Genomic DNA, 19,946 nt, shown 5'->3' with positions numbered 1-19,946 from the left:
AAACATCAAGAATTCTAGCAAATTCTCGAACAGTTCTAAAATGAACATATTTAATCTTAGCAGTAATTGTCACTCTTTGAGGAAAGAGATATTTGGTAGATCTTGCCCTTTCAGGTAACCTGTAAAAGTTTCATTTTTGATGATGTTTACTTCCTACTCTCTCAGACATTCATTCTCCCTTTCTCTCTCTCTCTCTCTCTCTCTCTCTCTCTCTCTCTCTCTCTCTGTCTCTCTGTCTCTCTGTCTCTGTCTCTGTCTCTGTCTCTCTCTCTCTGTCTCTCTGTCTCTGTCTCTGTCTCTCTCTCTCTCTCTCTCTCTCTCTCACACACACACACACACACACACACACACACACACACACACATACAACATAAGCAGAAATAGTCTAAAAGCTGACATATATGGCCAAGGAATGAAATGTCAGAGCATGTCTTGCCTGATACCAGGATGAAATCACAGTATGCTCACACAACTTATGTTTCTCAGCTCTCCTTGCCCTCTATAGTTGCAAACAAAATTTATATTTTTAAGCTTTTAAAATATTTCCCAGGATATTTGTGCCTTTACAATGTATTTTCATAACATATCTTTAGATGCTTAATTAGAGTTTTTTGCAGATGGTTGATAAGACACCAGAGAACACATTATTAAAAACTATTTCTCCCCATCCCCCTCAATTCAATAGAATCCTTCAGTGATATAAACATTGCCTTTTATCAGAGGCTCTCAATCTATCCCAATTTTCCATAAGTCACTGTGCTCTAATGACATTTTTGTTAGATGCAAAACTTGAAAAATAACAGAAGAAAATTCACTTTTGACTTTATTACACCAAAAATGTCTCAGTGATAGATGGGGCCATTGCAGATATGGTGGCTCTCTGGTTCCTATTATTAGTCATGGGTTATTATGATCAGCTGCAAAGTGATAGTGGGTGATGCATATAAAATATTTGCAATTTTATGGAGCTTCAGTGAAATGCTAATGAAAGGAGCTAAAAGTTTAGATACCCTACTTAAGTTTCCATCAATTTCTATCATTTCATGATCCCACCACTGGGAAGGGGCCTAAGGAGCCCCCTTTGCTGATTATGTCTCACCTTGATTTTGACTTTGGGAGAAGCAAAGGTCAATGACTGAAAAGAGAAATTGTCTTTTGAGATTGGGAACATGGGGAATAATAGGGGAAGTATCCAGACCAGCCAGAGCCCAAGAAAATTGGTTCATTGAGTTGTCAGTAGTGTGGTCTGCTACGATGATTAAAAACCACAATTTTTAGGCTAATTGGGTCAGTTGTAAACACATGGAAATCTGGATGGAGTATCTTAAGATAATATTTTCTATACTTAGCTTTATTCCTGTCTTAATTTTCTTTCGTTACTCTCCCATATACGTCTCAAAATTTTGTGACCCAAAGGTTTCAATTAGGTTCTAACATAAGCACAAAATGAACCATACCCAGATCTGAAGAAACCATTAGTTACTTTTGTTCTCTTGGGGGAATTAAATAATAGAAATGAGGGTGGGTTTTGATAGTCAGAAAGGTACAAATGAGGTTTCCATGTAGTTGGGAATCTTGGGACCACAGACGAGAATGGTACTGTACATAGGTAAGTATCTCCACACTGGCAAATGTTGGATAGTGTTCAAATTTTATCCCTAAAAACCCCAAGTGATGATACTTTTTGTTGGTATTTCATATGTCAGCCAATTTCTCTGACCCACATACGTTATGTTCTTCTCTCACACTCTGAAGAGAAATTTGGACCACTATGTTTAACTTCATCCATTATTCATAGTCCTTGGTTGCTTCTAACATTAGTACATGAACTAGGAGCTCTGGAAGATTTTTCCATAATATGGGAAATTGTTGGAATTTCCTGCTTGTTTTCTAGGTGATGTTTTCCAACAATTATGGCTTTATTCTTAAAGGACATGTGATCCACAGTTCTTTGTGGAGACAAGGACTATGTGTGTTCAAGCAAATTGTGTTTTTTGACCCAAGACATCCCACCCCCACTGCTACCAAATTCATATTGATTGTCTATAACAATTGTAATGAAACAGAGTCAGAGAGTAAACTCAAGGCTATGGAGGGTGTATTTGTCTTAGAGATCAAACACTTAAAGCAGGATTTATGGAAGCAGAAGGCTGTGGGTCAATAATTAAAAAAACAAACAAAAAAACCCCACAAAAATCCAAAAATACCCCAACTGGATTGTAAACAAATAAAGGACTTTCTGAGGTGTGAAGGAGAGGAGGAAGGAGACTGAAGGGGGTGGAAAGAAAGATAAGCAGAGAATCTGGTTTAGTGAAAAGCGTACATCTGAAAAGAATTCAAGGGAGGGATGTCTGAGGAAGGATGATTCACCTCAAGGATCAACCCCAGAGACCCTTTCCTCCCCAGCTTCCTGGCAGGGATTTAATTATAAACATTTCTTCCATTCTCTCCCATGCTTTTTTTTTTCTTTTTTCTTTTTTCTTTTTTTGGAATAATTCTAGGACACTGAAATTTGGGATCAACGCAGCATAAACCCTAGAGACATGTTGAGATACAAGTCACTTATAACATTTGACTTTTGATGTTATCATAATTTAATGAGAAAACCCAGGTATATTAGAACTCAGAACACTATAAACCTTTGTTTAATGTGAAGACATCTGTGAACATCTATGAAGATGCTTTTTTGACACAACTTTCAAATCAGTCAAGTGCTATTAATAAGGAATCAACTTTCTAGCAATTCTAAATTCTGTGTAGTGAGATTAAGTTCCTCAGTGTTTCCCACTTATAGTGTTTGGATAAATAAAAAAAGAATACAGTGAATATTAACTTCGTCTTATAGATTGAAAACTAAGGCCACTGTTAAATGACTATTTAAGATCTCAGAGGCAAAAGAAGGAAATAAAACTTCTCCAGCTAAGACAACTAGGATGTGAGGATTAGAATTTGGGTCCTAAATCACTGCTCTTTCTACTATGCCACTCTGCATCAATGTATTTTTTCCTCAGACAAGCCTATCTGGTCAACAGAGTGTTCTCGTATTGCAGAAGTGGCAAAGGATTCGGTGTTGTCTGATTCTCTACAAAATTAGGAAACCTTTCCATATCTGAAATGCCACAAATCAGTTTAGCATGATGGACTGAGTTTCTCTGATAGGGTTTCACTCTTGATAACAAAAAGAATAATTTAATATGCAGAGCTCAGATAAAACTATGACTTCTGTGGTCCAGAAGTGAGTTATTAGAGCTACCATTTACATAGAGATTTGTGGTTTCATTAAGGCCAATCACGTGCATGTTTCTCTTACTTTTTTTTTTCTCCTCAAATTGCTCAGCCTTGGGGATTTTAAAAAGCTCTGTTCAGTTTAACTCTGGCCTTGCTGATATCTGAGATTTAATGACTCTCTAATTAGGATGTTTTCTTGAATTCCATGTATATATAAGAAACTATGACATGTATGGGAACTAGGGTTTGGCAGTAGTTCCTAGAAAGCGCATCTAAGTCATGAAATAAAACATTAAACTCAAGTGCAAAGTGATTTAATCTGTAAGAGGAATGTGCTATTCAGAGAAAAGAAACCATAATGGTACGTTCATTTACGTTTATACGCGTATGTATAAAAGTGTGAAGTTGTACCATCATTTCCAGGCATCAGTTTAAGTAATGCATCTTCCAGGATATTTCACAATCATTCATCCATTGTTCCATAAATAGATTATGTGAATACAAGCTGTTAAACTAAAAGTAACCACAATAAATAACTGAATAAAGCAGCAGGGCAATGTGAGAGGAATGTACTTAGATTAAATATAAATGCTGAACTGCCAAAAGATATCCTTTGAAAATTCACAGATATAAAGCTATGTGTGGTACACAAAAATGGACAAATATGTTGGCTAAAAGTCAAGTTTCAATCAATGTACCATGGTCCTGCTACAGGGCCACATGAAAATGGGGACCAAAACATGTAGAAAATGTACTAAAATAGTAGGCTTCAGAGAATCGAATGTGCTGAGTACAGTCTCACCCTATGAAAATCTGGCTCAGCTTGAAGTTGGAAATGAACTAAGTACCATTACTGAATTTAAGCTATTGAGTTTAATAATTCAGGGTCCAAAGAATCTAGGTGACCTTGTTTGACTCCAGTTAACTACATCATGGTGCATTTTTTTTTACTTTACATTGGAAATGTGTCCAGAGACTCTGTTCTCTTCCATAAAAACAGAACACTAATTATTACTTTATTCAATAATATATCTGGGCCTCACATCTAAGAGGTGTGTGTGTATGAGTGTGTTTGCACATATATATGGAAATACACACACATACAAAGAGTGGAAGACTGCTCTTTTCAAAACTGTCTTCTAATAACACAATTTGCTATCCACCTGCCAATATCTTCACCATTATGATTCTCTTTGTAAGAAACAAGTGTCCAGTGGATCACTACCATACCTTCAGCGTCAGACATTCTTCCTTTTTAAGCAATCTCTTCACTGACTGAAGATTTGGTTCTTTTAGAAACCTAATCCCTAGACACACGGTAAGGGCATGACTGCCCCCTAAGATATTGAAAACAGAATCACTTCCCCTTTCTTTCTCCTCATTGTTCTTAAAATTTGTGTCCCTTCATAATGATCTCATAATCATACCTCTTCTGAATACAAAGAGTTACTTTGTTCAAAATGGAAACCATTTCTCCCACTTGGTCCATTTGTGCAGAAATAAGGAAATTTTGTTATTACTCAGTTTCCCTATTTTCACTGATCCAAATAAAACTTAATTCAATATTTATGGAATATAGGTTTCTCTTGTGTTTACTATGGTTTTGCAAGGTAATTGAACAAAGACTTGTGTGGGTCAAAAAATATTATACCTAAACAACTTCAGTTTCATATCTATTGCAAAAAGCCAAAACCCAGTAATATTTAATGTCCTTCATTGTTGTATCTTTAAATCTTACCATTGCAAGCAAATGTGAAAATCCTTAAAATGCTGGCCTCAGTGTTCCCATGTCAACTGGCATATACTCGGGTTGGAGATCCTGCCAAAAGTCAAAGGAAAGCATTTATGAGACAGAGCTTGTGGACCATTATTTTAATCCTGCATGTCCAGCACTGCCGGCAGCTTGGTTTATGAATGCCTGCCGCTGCTTTAATGATAAGACCTCTTAAACACAGCTGAAAGCAGGGCATCAATGGTTTTGTGTTTTTTTTCCTATCCTAACTAAGGACTGATTATTGATCTACACCTGAATGTTCCTATTGAGCACAGGCCATTCATGAATATAAGCTGGAAGAATAATGGTGCACAGCATGGCAGCTTTAATAAACTGGAATAGGGACATAGTCTCTGTGGAAAAAAGGAACAAATCCAATCTTAATAAAGCATGTGCTAACATGACTGAAAAGTCTGTGGGCATTCTATGGGCCAAGCATTGGACAGTCCAGGGCACCTGGGCTTTGACTGAGTGCCACGTCAGGGTGAGTACAGGACTCCAAGGTCACCCTATACTACTACTCAGAGGAAGTTGCCATTGGGATGAATCTTTAAAGATTGGGATGGATTGATCTTTCTCTGACCACATTACTGGAATAGAGGGGTCTGACCTTGGAAGTGGCTACATAGACACAGAAGGGATGCAAGCCCAATGGGGAACTTGAGACTCCCAAACCTGAAAATAGGAGGGTGAAAAGTTGCTGAATGGATATGCCCGGGAGCTCCCTGAAATTGCTTGAAAAACATCCAGAGAAGCCTTAGGTCAGGAATGGACAGCCGATTGGGCTAAACCTGGGCCTGCAACACTCTGCTGACTTGGCATCATTCAGACACACTCTAAAGCTCTAGGTCATTTACTTGTAGGAGGGTTTTCCAGACATCTGTTTCAAGCATCTGAGTAACTCAATAGCTTGGTGCAAGTAACAGATATCTATTCACTTGTTTACCACAGATTTGATTGACTGATTGATTGATTGACTGGTTGATTGATTTCAGATCTAAGGTGTTTTAAAGTTAGAAAATGTCCAACTTAGTAATTCTTATATGGGTTTTTGTTCTATCAGTATATGAGTGTGTATGTTAGCTTCTTTGATGCTAAAGGGAAGATCTAAGTTTTATATTCACTATATTCACCATTTGCCAAAGTGTTTTTTTAGAATAATACACTTGGTATTTTTATATTAAAAACAAAAACAAAGCAAAAGCAAAACTATGGGGATAATTCTTCAATGGCAAGAAAACATGGAATTGTGAGTACATATATTAAAAAATAAGAACATATACTAAAGATGCTCCGTGAACCCAAGGGCCACAGAAAAGTCTATACCACATGCGCTGCCTACTGTGACATTAGCCACGCCACAGCCACTCGGCTCCTTGTATTTCAACTGACGGAAAAAAATATTTTATTTGAAACATGGAAGATTAAAACCTGCAGCATACTATTCATATGTTTTGGAAACATGCCTTCTGAATTCTGCATGCCCTTAACATTTCCAAGGCCAAAGAGTCATTTAAGATTAAATTATGAGTAGATTAGTGTCCTTAAAGACTGAACAGATTTGGGCACATATTGAGGAAAGCAGTTCTCAAATGTGAGCGTACATAAGAAGTACGTAGAGAATTTGTAAAAAAAAAAAAAAGAGAGAGAAGAAATAAAATTAAAAGTACAGATTCTTTGGCCCTACTTCTTCAAGATTCTAAATTAACAGGCCTGGGATGGGGTCCAGGACTACATTTTTTTCAATGAGAGCAGAGCATTCTAACGTACCTAGCCCAAAGATTCAATTCAATAATTAATTGGTAGAGGCCACCTTCAGATTCAGCTAATGAGAAAACATGTTCTGTTTCAGCCAGCCCCTTCTTGTGTTAGCTGGCTCCAGTGGACATAAGTCAATCACTGAATATAGCAGAAGGGTGCGTAAGAGGAACAACAGTAGTGATGTTTAAAAGGGGAACTTGTTTTTCAGAAAATCAGAAACTGCCATCAACAAAAGAGGTGGGTAAGACTTATTTGAAGGGGAAGATAGAAACCCAAACTTGTTCCCGTTGTGTTGAGATGGCTTTCTGCACAGATGAAGTTACTAAACCAAAATAATTTTGTAATTTGGGGGCACACTTTCTGTCACATATACATGTTTCTTTTTAACATCTAAGTATTCTTCCACCTCTAAAATTCTAGGAAATACTAGTAAAAGTGGGAGCATAGAGCTAGAAGGTATCATGCTATGTCCATCGGCCTACTCTTATTTATGGGGGAGAAAATGAAGCCCAGTGAGCTTATGATAGGATACTTATGGTGAGAGATCAAGAATTGAACACAGGATTTCTAACTCATACATCCATTGACTCTTCATTCTAATACACAAAACGTTTATAAAGCTCCATTCCCCGTCTACCGCTTTCTTTACTCATTGACCGAGGGAGCATTTCAGGCAAAAATTTCCTTTCTTGACTGGGAGAGGGGTACAATGTATCCTTTGGGGTTCTCTCCCAGACTTTCTCAGGGAAAGAACATATGCTCACGTCCCCAGAGAATTGTGCTCCCACACTCACAGCTATAGGACAGGCAAGAAAAAGCTGTCTACAAGCATAGCAATAATAATAGTAACCAGCATTTGCAATAGTGCTCTGGGGTATCTTGGGGAAGTGTTCCAAGAGAATTGCTATTATAAAAAGATCACTAGGTTCTCTTCTCCTGGATCCTACTCCACACCCACACATTAATATTGTAGGTGCATCAGTGATACTCATTTACTGATCCAAAGTTCAGCATTCAGCAAGTACGCCTGGCAACACTGGACTGAGTCCTTGCTCTCACACAAATTACAGTCCAGTGGGGAGCTATGGCCTCCTGGAAAGTCTGCTGCAACCCCGCCTGTGTGCACCAACAGTGCTGTACACTGCCTCTTGCTTCCTTTGAGTTTCCCTCTTTCCAATTTGCAAACATAGCTCGCGAGAGAATCTCTTATTATCTTAGTGTGAATCAATTTATCCAAACCGTTTGCATTAAATCTAATAAAGCATTAGACTCTGTATGTCTTTCCTCATTCTGTCAAAATCTATTTGCTTATCAAAATCCTACTTATCCAAAAACACCTAGGTCAAATCCTCCCTTTGTAATCTCCCTGTATGACTTTATCCCCCCTACCTAAGAATGTACAGAGCAACCTAATTATTCCTCTCTTACAGCACCTGAAGTGTAGGGATTCTAAACTTTCACTGGCATACAGGAATTACAAATCATTGAATTTAACTTTACTTTTTTGGTAAGAAAAGAGTGCTCTAGAAAGACAAAGTCCTGCAGTAATTGTTAATGAATTACAAATCAAAGGGAAAGAACAGAATAGGACATTTTTGTTTAGCATTTGTTCTGTGCTATGTTCTTTGTAAGATATTTTAAATACATTATTTTATCTAATTCTCAGAGAAATCTTGCTCAGTAGATATATTGCTATCCCTATTTACAAATGTAGTAAGCAAGTATCACAGGGGATAAATAATGTAAACAAGGTCAGAAAGCTGCAAGGGGGGTTGGTAAAGGTAGAGTTCAAAACAAGCTCTGTCTGAGGATGCCAGACCATGGCGACAAGAGTTCTTACCCACTAGACCTCTTCACTTCCACATGGGGTTACAGGGATGTGAAAAGTGTTGAAATTCACTGAGAAAGAGGATTTGGGCAGCCTCAACACTAAATAGTCGGTCCTTGATCACTCAGTCAGGATGCAGGTACTGCCTATTTCTCAGACCCATTCTCCCTCCCCTACTAAGGGGCAGAGAGGATGAGACAAGCATGAGAGTGCCAGCTTCGTGGAAAAGAGATGAAGATTGGCAGAGTCTGCTAGTATTTGAGTTGCTGGCTGGTTATGAATCAGATGGGCTGTGGCAATCATGTTCAATTTTTAAGCTCCAGGAGTAAGAACAGCTCAGCAGTTGTAAAATGTAAAAAACTGAAGTGAGTAGAAAACTAACTTCGTATATACCACTGTTAAAGGGAGGAACCTCCCAATCCTTATTTCCAAATACTATCCACCTTATACACACATGAGACACTCCACAGCTTTTCACACCAAAAGGTGGACAGGAAATGGGCTTTCTGGGTGAGTGCATCTGCTCCTGTTCAGATCAGTAACGTTCTGTATTTACCAAGTGTTCTTGTAACTATGACAGCCTAAGTGCCTCTAAAATAACCATAACCACACTTTGTAGCTATTTGCAATTTTTCACTTTACAAAGTATCTTCACATGCACTATTACTTAATGTCCACAAAAACTATATAAAGTGAATAAAAGAGCTATTATTAGTCCAATTTTAGAAATAAGGAAAATGAAGCTACAGGAAGTGTGCGAGATGATGTGTAAAAATGCAAAAACAATAAATGTGCTTACTGAGGGCTTGCTATGTGCCACCCACCATTGCAAAGGTTATAAAAGTTTGCTCACTTAATCCCTATAACCACTCCACGAAGTAGGCATTATTATCTTCATACAAACAAGGAAGCTAAATTATTCAGGAGGATAAAATGACTTGCCTAAGGTCATACACGTTAGTACCAGAGCTAGAATTCAAATCCAGGTTTATTAAAAGTCAAAGCCCGGAGTCTCAATCAAAATCTGACCTTGAATCTAAATAAAGTAATAGAATTTCCAGAGGTGTCTTCACTGCCTGAGCATCCAGTCCCCAGCCTGTCATGCCTTGCCTTTCTTTGACATTTTGTGGCATCTCTACCACACTTTGAAATATAGAAAAATTCAAGTTATTGGAAACCTCTGGGAAAGATTCTTTAGTATTACTCTCCATAATTCTGATAGTTCAGGCAGAATGATCTCTGTCAGAATAATCTACTGTGTTTCCCTGAAAATAAGACCTAACCAGAAAATAAGACCTAGCATGATTTTTAGGATGACATCCCCTGAACATAAGCCCTAATGCATCTTTTAGAGCAAAAATCAATATAAGATCCGGTCTTATTTTTGGGGAAACACGGTGGCTACCAGATTTTGTTTCCCTTGTTGTGTTTGTGTAAACTGAGCTTTGTTGCTTTTCTCACTTTCTCCTGTGGCTACTGATGGTTACCTGCCTACCTATGTGCAAAGCTGTGTGTAACATATAATGAGCACACTCAGACAAACCTTTCCTTATTCCTTTCCTGGGTTCAGGAAAATAAAATTGAAGAATTGTAAAGAGAAGAGAGACAAGAAAGGATAGGTTAAAGCACTTTCCTTTCTAAGAGCAGTTCTCGGGTCCCCTTGCATATGGCTCCTGTGTGAGTGAAAATGTGGCAAGTACTTGGGAAATGCTGGAGGGCATGTGTCTCTGCATACATATGCATAATGTCCTTTTCACACTTTGGAGATACCAGATGCCTGGTTCTGCTTGGAAGAGGTTTGATAACCCACTTGAAATCATGAGGGTTCATACCTCATTTATGTAAGCTGCAGAACCCCTCTAGATGACATCTCTTGCCGGAAAGAATGATTGAAAGATGAAGTAGAGTCAAAAATGACAATGAGACATTAGCAGCTAATGCTGAGCTTATCTGAGGCCCTCAGCTAGATGAGGGAATTATGCGAGTCAGAAGAAGAGGCTTTAGGCGACATAAGAAGCAAAAACAAAAAAAGCAAGAACATTTTAGGTGTCAAGGACAATTTTGTTGCGATGGGGCAGGCCCTGAGGCACTGATGCATTGTACAGGCAGGTGTGCACCCCTCAAACTTGGACTCTCTAGGCTAGCAAGTGCAGAGCAAAACTATTTCTCCATCCACCCTTGACCTCGAAAATTACTGAACGCTCTGAGGGTGTGTGTGCTGGGGGGTGGGGCTCTGCCTGAGATGAGACTTTGGGCTCCGATCCTGTCCTTCTGGTACTATCCTCCTTCAATCAAGCCCTTCCCATTGGCATTCAATTTTTTTTCCCCTGAAACATCAAGCTCACGTCATCTTCCTACACTCCCCGCCAACCCCAGCACTACTACCAACACCCCATTCAGAGAAGTGCTTCCTACTCCTTAGAAGAGAAAACAAAGCCCTGTAGAATCCTGTGCCACCTTTTCACCTCTTGCCACACGGGACTTCTTGCATCTCCTGTAACATTTTCAGGTCACTGTGCTTTGCCCTGCTGCCCCCTCTTCCTGGGATGCCTTGCTCACTTCTCCATTGGGCCAATGTCCTACTCATTCTTTAAGAATCAGCTGCCACAGGTGAAGACTTGGTGAAGACTTTCTCAAACTCTAGGAAAGAGCTAGTCATTCCCTCTGCTATACTCATTGGGTTCCTGGCAGCCAGGGAGACGTTCCATCTGTTCCTACCCTTTTCTAAGCTGTAACTCAGTCTGCTATGAACACCAACCACATTGGTCACTTACAGCAAGCAAAAGCCAAGCGTAGGATTCTCGTACAGCTCCAAACAGGTTTGCTCTCTTGGTGTTACAATGCCCATTTTGAAAGAGCTTATACAGTCTGGGTGACCATTCTCTACGTATAAAGTTTGAACAGGATGAGCTAGGCTTTTAGATTATCACTCTTCATGGTCAACTAGCTGTTCAAATTAAAAAGTATGGACCACTAGGAGGAGTGTGCAGATAAGGAACAGGAAGGAGCAAAGCGCTGACTCTGTTCAATTGGAGATTGGGAACATGAGGAGAACTGAGCAAAACAGACTGAAGCGGTAGCCAGTCAGGAGAGGGATAATGAGAGAGCACCGCGCCTCAAAAGTCATAGTCAATAATATTGTAATAACTATGTGTGGTGTCAGGTGGGTACTAGACTTACTAAGGGGATCACTCTGTAAGTTACATAAGTGTCTAACTACTATGCTGTACACCTGAAACTAATATAATATTGAATGCCAACTGTAATTGGAAAAAAAAAATCAAGCCAAGGTGTGAGGTCAAAAGCTGCTGAAAGGTTAAACAGTTATTGTCAGTGAGTGGTAGAGCTCTAGTTGGATTTTTTTTTTTTTTTCAATTCTGCCTTTCTGATAGAAATCAGAACAGTGGTTGCCTGGGCTGGGGAAGGGAGGTCATGGAGATTGTTAGGAAAGGAATATCAGGAGCTTCCTGGGTGATGAAAATGTTTTCTATCTTGACTAGGGTGTGGGTCACACAGGTGTGAACACTTTTCAAAACTTACCAATCTGTACACTTAAGATCTGTGCTTTTCACTGTATGCAAAGTACACTTTGATAAAAAAAAAAAATCTATTTTTCACAAAAATCAAAATAAAATGTGTGGTTGCTGGGGGAAAAAGGACCATGTACATAGCTTACATCTCTGCTCGACTACTCAGCACACTCCAGTAGAATTATATTTTACCTGTTTTAACTTGCACAAAGCTATGGATTTCTGGGTGGCAGGAGTAATGCTTACAAATATATACCCTTTTTAATCCTTTATACTCAGCAAAGTGCATATATTAGCCTAATAAATACGTATTGCCTGGGGAAAAAATGACTAGATGGATCCCTTATTTCCCTTCCATATGCTTTTAGCAACTTAACAAGCAATTCTTCATCATTCTTTGATACACTGTAGTGTTGATAATAGAGGAAAACAAAGTAGCTCTAGAAGGCGCACATCAGACATCTTGGTTCTGACACCTAGCACTTTTGGCAATTTCTTCTTTACTATTATGTAAATGACACCCTTCTGTTAAGATGCTAGGGTTTTCTCAGGCACAGCACTAAAGCTCCCAGAGAGAAGCAGTGTTGTGTGCTACAAAGAGCTTGGGCTTTTCGATCAAATGGTCCTTGGCTCAAATCCAGGGATGGCCTCCAGTAGTAATGGGAACCGGAGCAAGGTTTAGAATCTAGTTGAACTTCAGGGCCCTCCTAGGTAAAATGAAGGTGATTATACCTACCCTATAAGACTATTATGAAGAGCAAATTAAATCACGGCTGCCAAGAGCATGGCTCATTATAGGTTCTCAATAAATGGTAACATTTATTTTTTTACATCTTCAGCCTCAGTCCCTCCCACTTCCTGGCCCTCACAAAGTTCTGCTCTTCTTCTAAAATAAGGATTATCCTTAGTTGGGTGGTTAGAATGTAGCTTATGTACCAGAATCATATGGGTGATTTTCTCAATTACATTCCCACATTCCTTTCTAGAAATACTTCTCTAGTGTACCGTCACTATTATTGATGGAAATATATTTTATTTCTTAGGAGTCACCAGACAGAAAGGAGGTTGAGAATCACTGCTCTGGAATATACCTTGGAAAGTCTTGTCCCTTATTTTCCAACCATAATTCTAACTAGGACCCTAAACCTCTCACCCTGAAGTTGTTATAATAGCTTCTAGCTGGCCTTCCTGTTTAGAGGTCCTTCATCTTGTAATCTATCCTACATATAATAGCGAGAATCATCTCTCAAGCACCAGAAAGTCAGATAAATCTTCCAATGAAATGGATACCTCAGTACTCCCCACTGGGAGGGCTACCCACATCACCCCTACATGCTCTGTCACATTATTCTGTCTTTGCCTGTGCTCTTGCTTCTAATTGGAGGGCCTCATCCTTCCCTTCCTAGTCTCCACCCCTCCCCAACACATATAGCTAAAGAATTTCTACACATCGTTCAAGACAAACAAAAGTAGAGCTCACTGTCTCCTCTTTTGTGCCACCACTGAACCTAGCTCACCCATATTATTGCATTAATCACATTATTACATTAATCACACTCTGTTACAAGTTATTAATTAATAATTCTTACTGCCATACTAGATTGTGAATTCCTTAAAGGAAGAAACTGTGTCTTAATTATCTATGTATCTCCTCAAAGTAGATACTCACTAAATTTTTTATTGAACTGAATTAAACTGAACAGAGATGAATCCCTGTTCACGTTCCGTTTAAGCGTTTCACTTGCTATGTACTGCCACCTCCTAGGATGTGTGCATGTGTGGGATGCATTTCGGGGGTTTTCTCATCACTTTCATGTTTGTCCCCAGGGCCTTTTCAGACAAAGATTGTGCAGAAAGGAAGAGTTGCCCATCTACCGGTTGAGCTCATTTCCCAACCCAGAGAGTCTGGGCAAGCTCTCCAGTCAACACAGAGATTATGAAAAAAGTATTTTGTTAAAACATCTTGTTGCTTCCTAGTCACTAAATCCAAATTCCCTCAGGTGGACCGTAAGATGGTACTGCCAACTCTACTTAAACTCCACTCCATCTAACTGCCTGCACTGGCCTAGACTGCATAATTGCTTTCCTTTCTGATTGTCTTGCAAACAGGACAGGACTCTGTTCCCACTTGTCTTCCTCTCTAGTGGGTGACACTGCTGCAGGCTAGTATCTCGCTGGCTTATTCATTCTTCTGTGATGGATGCGGTGGCTCTCTTGGAGTCCCAGGAGTTGTTGGCTTATTCCTCGATTCGATGTTCATTCATTCATTCATCAAACATTTATTGACCCTCTTCCTTATGTCAAGTGCTATGATAAGTCCTAGGGAAATAAAAATGCATAAGAAAAAGAGTGGCTCTCAATGAAGTCACCTAGGATGGGGAGAAAACAGAACATGGACAAATAATGACAGTATAATAAGACAAATGGAAAATAGATAAATGTGCATAATGTCAGAGGAGCCCAGGGAAGCAGATAAAGAGAGGCTGATGTCTTTTCCTACTTGTTAGCTCTGCAGAGACCCTGAAAGCATCTAACACAGACATCTTACTGAGGCCCCAAATATTGCTCATGACCTCAAAGACTGTGGAAAAGATTGCTAACCCCATCACAAAAATTCCTGTAATAGTTACCTGTGTGGCTCTAAGAGCCTCAATTTCCCCTCTGATGAGCCATTATCCCATCAGCAAAGGGAGCTATGTGTGCTAATAGAAAAGTGTTGCTGTCTCATTGCAGCATCTTAAAATCTCTATTCTCCAACCTATGTTACTTCCTGACTTTGACCAAGTATAAGATACAGTATATAACTGAGTAGGAAATATGGATAAGGCATACTATAGAAAAATCTTCAATAAAACCCTGCTCCAACTCTAACTCTACAACTATGTTACCATCCACTAGCCACAAGTAGTTATTTAAATTTAGATTATTTAAAACTGAACAAAATTAAAATGACAGTTCTGCAGTTGCATCAACCACACTTCCTGATTTCAACAGGCACAGTGACCAGTAGTGACCACCACACTGAACAGATACTGAACATTTTCATCCTCCCCCAAATCGCTACTGGACAGTGCTGCTCTAAAACATAATCGGAATTTTTAATTCATTTATTCATTTATTTTATAATTTTATGATTGGCTTCATTTGTAAAAGATTCAATTCTGGGTTGTGGGGGAAGCAAAGATTAAAAGTTATCTATTTTTGAAAGGCTCACCGTCTGGTGGGGAAGACAAATGTTTTTAAAAAGGAAAAAAAAAAGTTGCACATTGTGCAATGGGTGATATAAGTCCAGGGAGACAAAACAGCCCAATCTTGCCTGAAAAAGTAAGAGAAGACCTCAAAGAAGAGGTGACACGATGTGATTCCTGAAGAATGAGTAGTGACTTTCCTAATTTACAAAGTGAAAAGTGCAGTGGACATGATGAGAACAGGACATGCAGTCCCAGAGCATGGAAGAGCTTACTTAGAGTGTTGCAGGCTGCAGCACTCCTGGAGGGGAGTGCCATTTTGGGGGAAGCTGGGTGAGAACAGGCTGGTAAAGTCGACGCCACAGTGTGCTAAAGGGTATTGGGGAACAGGTGGTGAGAGGAAGGGAGGCTACAAATGATACCACAGTGATTAAGAGCACACAGGGATACAAGACGGGGTTGATACTCAAAATTTGCCACTTCTAATTTTATTTTCTTTGGCAAGTTTTAAAATCTCTTTGAATCCCATTTTTCTCATCTGTGAAATGGTGTTAATAACACTGCCAACTTTTTATGATTGTTGTACGGAGTAAATGAGAGACTATGTGCTTGTCACAGTACATGGCACATGTTAAATAACAAAAAATGAAAATTACGGTAAATTATTCTATACGGAAATTATAAAAGGATTTGAGCAGAAGAATAAAGTGATTATATTATATAGAGAAATAAGACACAAGATAAGTACTCCTGTCAAAAACAATAACAATGGTGAATAGGGTATTTACTACATATCAGGCGTGATTCCAAGTGCCTTAAATAAGCTAATGCAGTTAATTTTCTCAATAACCCTACAGGATAGGCTACCATTTCTATTTCTCTTTTATAGAGGGGGGAACAAAGGCACAAAGAAGTTCAATAATTTGTCACACTACTACTGAGTTACAAAATGGGATTCAAACCCAGAAATCTGGCTCTTGAATCTACATCCTTAGCTTCCAAACTGTTCTGCCTCTGTTAGAAATTTTTTTTGACAAGTCTGCCCGATTTTATATATAGTATGACTTCATCTCTCAGGGAAGTTCTTCCAAACTTCTTTTCTTCTGATATTCTATCCTTTACTCTGACATTCCTCCTCCTCACATAATTCCACTTTAATGAGTGAGGTAATTTAATTATCCTTCCAATTTGTCCCACTCCTTTAGCATGCAGCCTCCCCCCATGGGTCCCTGGCTGGCATGACTGTGGTTTCCCCAGTATAAGACACTGGTCTGGATGTCAGCACTGGTCCAGAGGGCATGTTATTCTCTGCTGATAATGGCAAGTAACACTTATGGAAGAACATATCCTCAAAGCACCCTCCAAAAATCTTTTTTTACCCCAATTTATTTTTATTTTGCATACAAAGCAAACAGCGCCCTATCGAAATAGAACAAAAAAGAGAAATGAGCCAAGTGTTGCAGAGGGAAAACATGCACAGATCTGCTCCAAGTTTACTCCTCATCATTGACTATGGGGCTTCGACAGCCTCGGAGCTGCACTCACTCTACGAGGTGGGCAGGATCCCCAGGCAGCACAGAAGAACCAAGAATGGCCTGGAAATGTCACCACAAGTGAAGCAAAGCACATCCTTTTTTGTTTGGTCCTACAATCTTAGTAAAATCAGAAAGTCGATCTAGGACAGAGAAGTTGAAGTCCAGGAGGCCCGATTTGGGAAGAGAAGATGGTCAGGTGGCGGATGTAGAGTTACCAAGCCCTGAATCTAGTGAAATTCTTGGAGATTTAGCAGGAGGATGGCTGGTAGCAGAATCAGGAAGTTGGATGTCACTTTGGCACTTCATTAAAAGCAGATTGTTGGGAGCTGGGTAGTCAGAAGAATCTCACTGGACCAGAAATCTCACTGTGAGTTTGTGGTCTAGAATCACTAGTTATGTGACCTTGAGCAAATCACTTAACCTTTTTTATTCTCCATTGTTTTTTTTTCATCACTAAACTGGACATAATAATTGAAAACAATAAAAACTGCAATGAGGTTTTTTTTTAAACTGAGAAAATGTATAATAATTTATATTTTAAGAGTGCCTTTTAATTTACAAATTATTCTCATGTGAAGAATTTATGTGAAAGTGCTTGGCAAGACTGGTGGTTCAAAATTGTTGACTAAAACATATTCACACCCATCTTTCAACGGTGTATTTTAGTGGCCATTTTTAAGGCACTAAGAGGTGAAATATGTCAGCCATGGTTTGGCTGCTGGTCCGTTCAGCCAGGCAGTGTGACTGCTGAGCCAGCGCTCCTAATCACGATGGTGAGGCACTAGATGAGGGCCCTCACAGCCACGGTGGCTTATCTGAGTTTCAAAGGCAAAGGCTTGGTTGATGACAGCTACTCAGAGCCACCACCTCACTCCAGGACCCCTATTGCAGTGGCCCCGGCACTGTCCAATACCACTTCCTTGCTTTCACTTCTGAGTCTTCACACATGCCCTTCCCTGTGTCTAAAATGATGATGTCTTTCTTCTTCTGTGTCAAGCCATATATCTTCAATCCTTTAAAGTTCCCAGCTGAAGCCTCAGGGGCATGGGGAGTAGAAATTGGAATGTTTCTCATGAGCATTTCAGGATATTAAATAAACAAAAACAAGCAACAACAACAAAACCCTCCTCCATTTTATTGGCATAGACACCCACTCTTAGATCCTTGGTCCTACTCTGAAGACTCACCCAAGATGAGCAGAAGTTCAGGGATTTATAGCATCAAAAGTGAGGCATCCATGACTTTAGATGGTTTGAAAGGGTATCTTATTTGATAGCAGCCAATAAAGCCAAAAACATTGCCAGATCAGATAAGAAAAAAACATTTCCGGCCAGAATTATAAAGACTATTTTGGGATATGTCAAAAGGAGTAATGCTAGATTGGAAATGACTGCAAAGATGATTAAATAGGTAAGAACAAAGAGAACACTTCCTGAGTTCTGGCTTAGAAGAGAAAAATTCTTAATCATCTTTTAATTGTACTTCATAATTAGCCAAGTTACAAATGCCATGGCTGGAATCAAAAGACTTTTCATAAGGCAGAAACTGCGATGGATTTTTGCTAGGGAAAGTGAAGTGTAGGGGTCAGGGAGTAGAATGAGTGCTGAAGCCCTTTCAATTTGTGTGCTGATTTGGGAAACCGGGTTTTATAAGCATATTTGTTCACAAAGCACATTTTGAAAAATACTGTTGTTCTGTTTTTGCTTTTTCTCCCCTTCCAAAGGAACTGAAAAACAGTGATGGAAATTTTTTCAGAGGAACAAAATCTTAACGGTGAAGCAAGTAGCCACTGGAAATTGTTTATGAAGCTCCTGGAGATGATAGATGTATGATGTCATAGTTATGTTATAACATCTTTAATGGCAAAGAGTAAAAGAAATGCTGAAGTCACATCTGAGTGAGTTATTCCATACTAAATGGTCTTAATTAGTATCACAGAAGACATGGAAAACAGGTAGATTACTAAAAAAAAACAACAAAAAAAAACACAAAAAAACAATAAAATTGCCTCTAATAAGCATGCATATATCAGTGTACAATTTCTGCTGGAAAAGTAAACCCTTTCCAAATTAGAGGGAGTTAAAGAAAAGTCTCTGAGAAAAACAATAATACTTTTGAATAACTTGTTGCTTACCTCTTTATTCATTCTCTGAACATTTATCTAACACTATTATGTGTAAGACTCTGCTTATTGCTAGAATTGCAAATGCAAATCAAAACACATGATCTGCCCTTGGGAAGTTTGCAATCTAGGGAGAAAAACAAACATTTTTTTTCTCATTTATACTCTCTTCGTTTCTCTATATTTCTCTATGTGATATCATTTGGTTTATAGCTTAGAATAAGCTCTACATGCAGATTAATCTCTGAATGATATCTCTAGCCTTGCCCCTACTATCAGCATGGAGACCCATGTACCCCACTAGGCCTAAATAGGCTTATTGGTAGTCTACACAGAGGTCTAAGAGGTCTGTCCAAATAAATGTGTCTGAATCAGAGCTGGCCATTTCTCCCCTTCCTTCCTCAGTCCTTCACCAATCTCTACTAGTGGTTCAAGGCATTCGGCAAAAAAGAAAACCTGATGTGGCAGAGAAATAGATAGGACCTAGGAACAGACCCAGAAGGGACCCACACTTAGTTTACTGCTCTCCCATCACTGTCTTGAAACTGTTAATAATTTTATCTTTGAACTTGTGTTTTGTATGAGAGGCCTTGTGAAGCACTGCAATGTGTGTGAGAACAGAAGATACACAGATGAAAGGAAAACCTTGATATTTTAGTACCTTTAATGGTACTGTTTCCCCTGCTTTTTGAACCAGGGACCCCACATTTTCATTTTGCACTGGGGCCTGTACATTGAGTAGCCAATCCTGTGGATGAACATCACCTGAATCAGATTCAGACAGCATGGACCTTTCTCCTTGTTTGCACTGTATCCTAGGTGTGTGCTAACCTGCCCCATTTCTTTCCCCTTGCTTCTTACTGTGTGTTTTAAATTGAACTGAGCATTCGATTAGCATTTGGTCGTTCTGTCCCATGACCTCTGGGGTAGCTTGCCTGGCAGTGGACTTGGAAGCCACCATTGAGTCAAGGCACTTCCCC

At 39.2% G+C, this 19,946-nt stretch overlaps 1 protein-coding gene across 10 annotated transcripts in view; it reads right to left on the bottom strand.

The window, feature by feature from the left end:
- SEMA6D (semaphorin 6D) overlaps nt 1-19,946 on the bottom strand; it is a 559,989-nt gene that overhangs the window by 350,902 nt on the left and 189,141 nt on the right. For 9 of the 10 annotated variants that reach the window (XM_074327787.2, XM_019730702.3, XM_074327778.2 and 6 more), the window contains exon 2: nt 4,967-5,047. The exons of the other annotated variant lie outside the window; for it this stretch is intronic. The gene's annotated coding sequence lies outside the window, so the exon portion shown is untranslated. The remainder of the gene's footprint in view (nt 1-4,966; nt 5,048-19,946) is intronic. 10 annotated transcript variants of the gene reach the window in all.

Source organism: Rhinolophus sinicus, chromosome 3 (genome assembly GCF_057876585.1).
Source record: "Rhinolophus sinicus isolate RSI-liver-muscle chromosome 3, RSI-T2T, whole genome shotgun sequence".
NCBI classification, from domain to species: domain Eukaryota; kingdom Metazoa; phylum Chordata; class Mammalia; order Chiroptera; family Rhinolophidae; genus Rhinolophus; species Rhinolophus sinicus.
The sequence above is the reverse complement of the archived record's forward strand: the minus strand, read 5'-3'. Positions and strand labels throughout refer to the sequence as shown.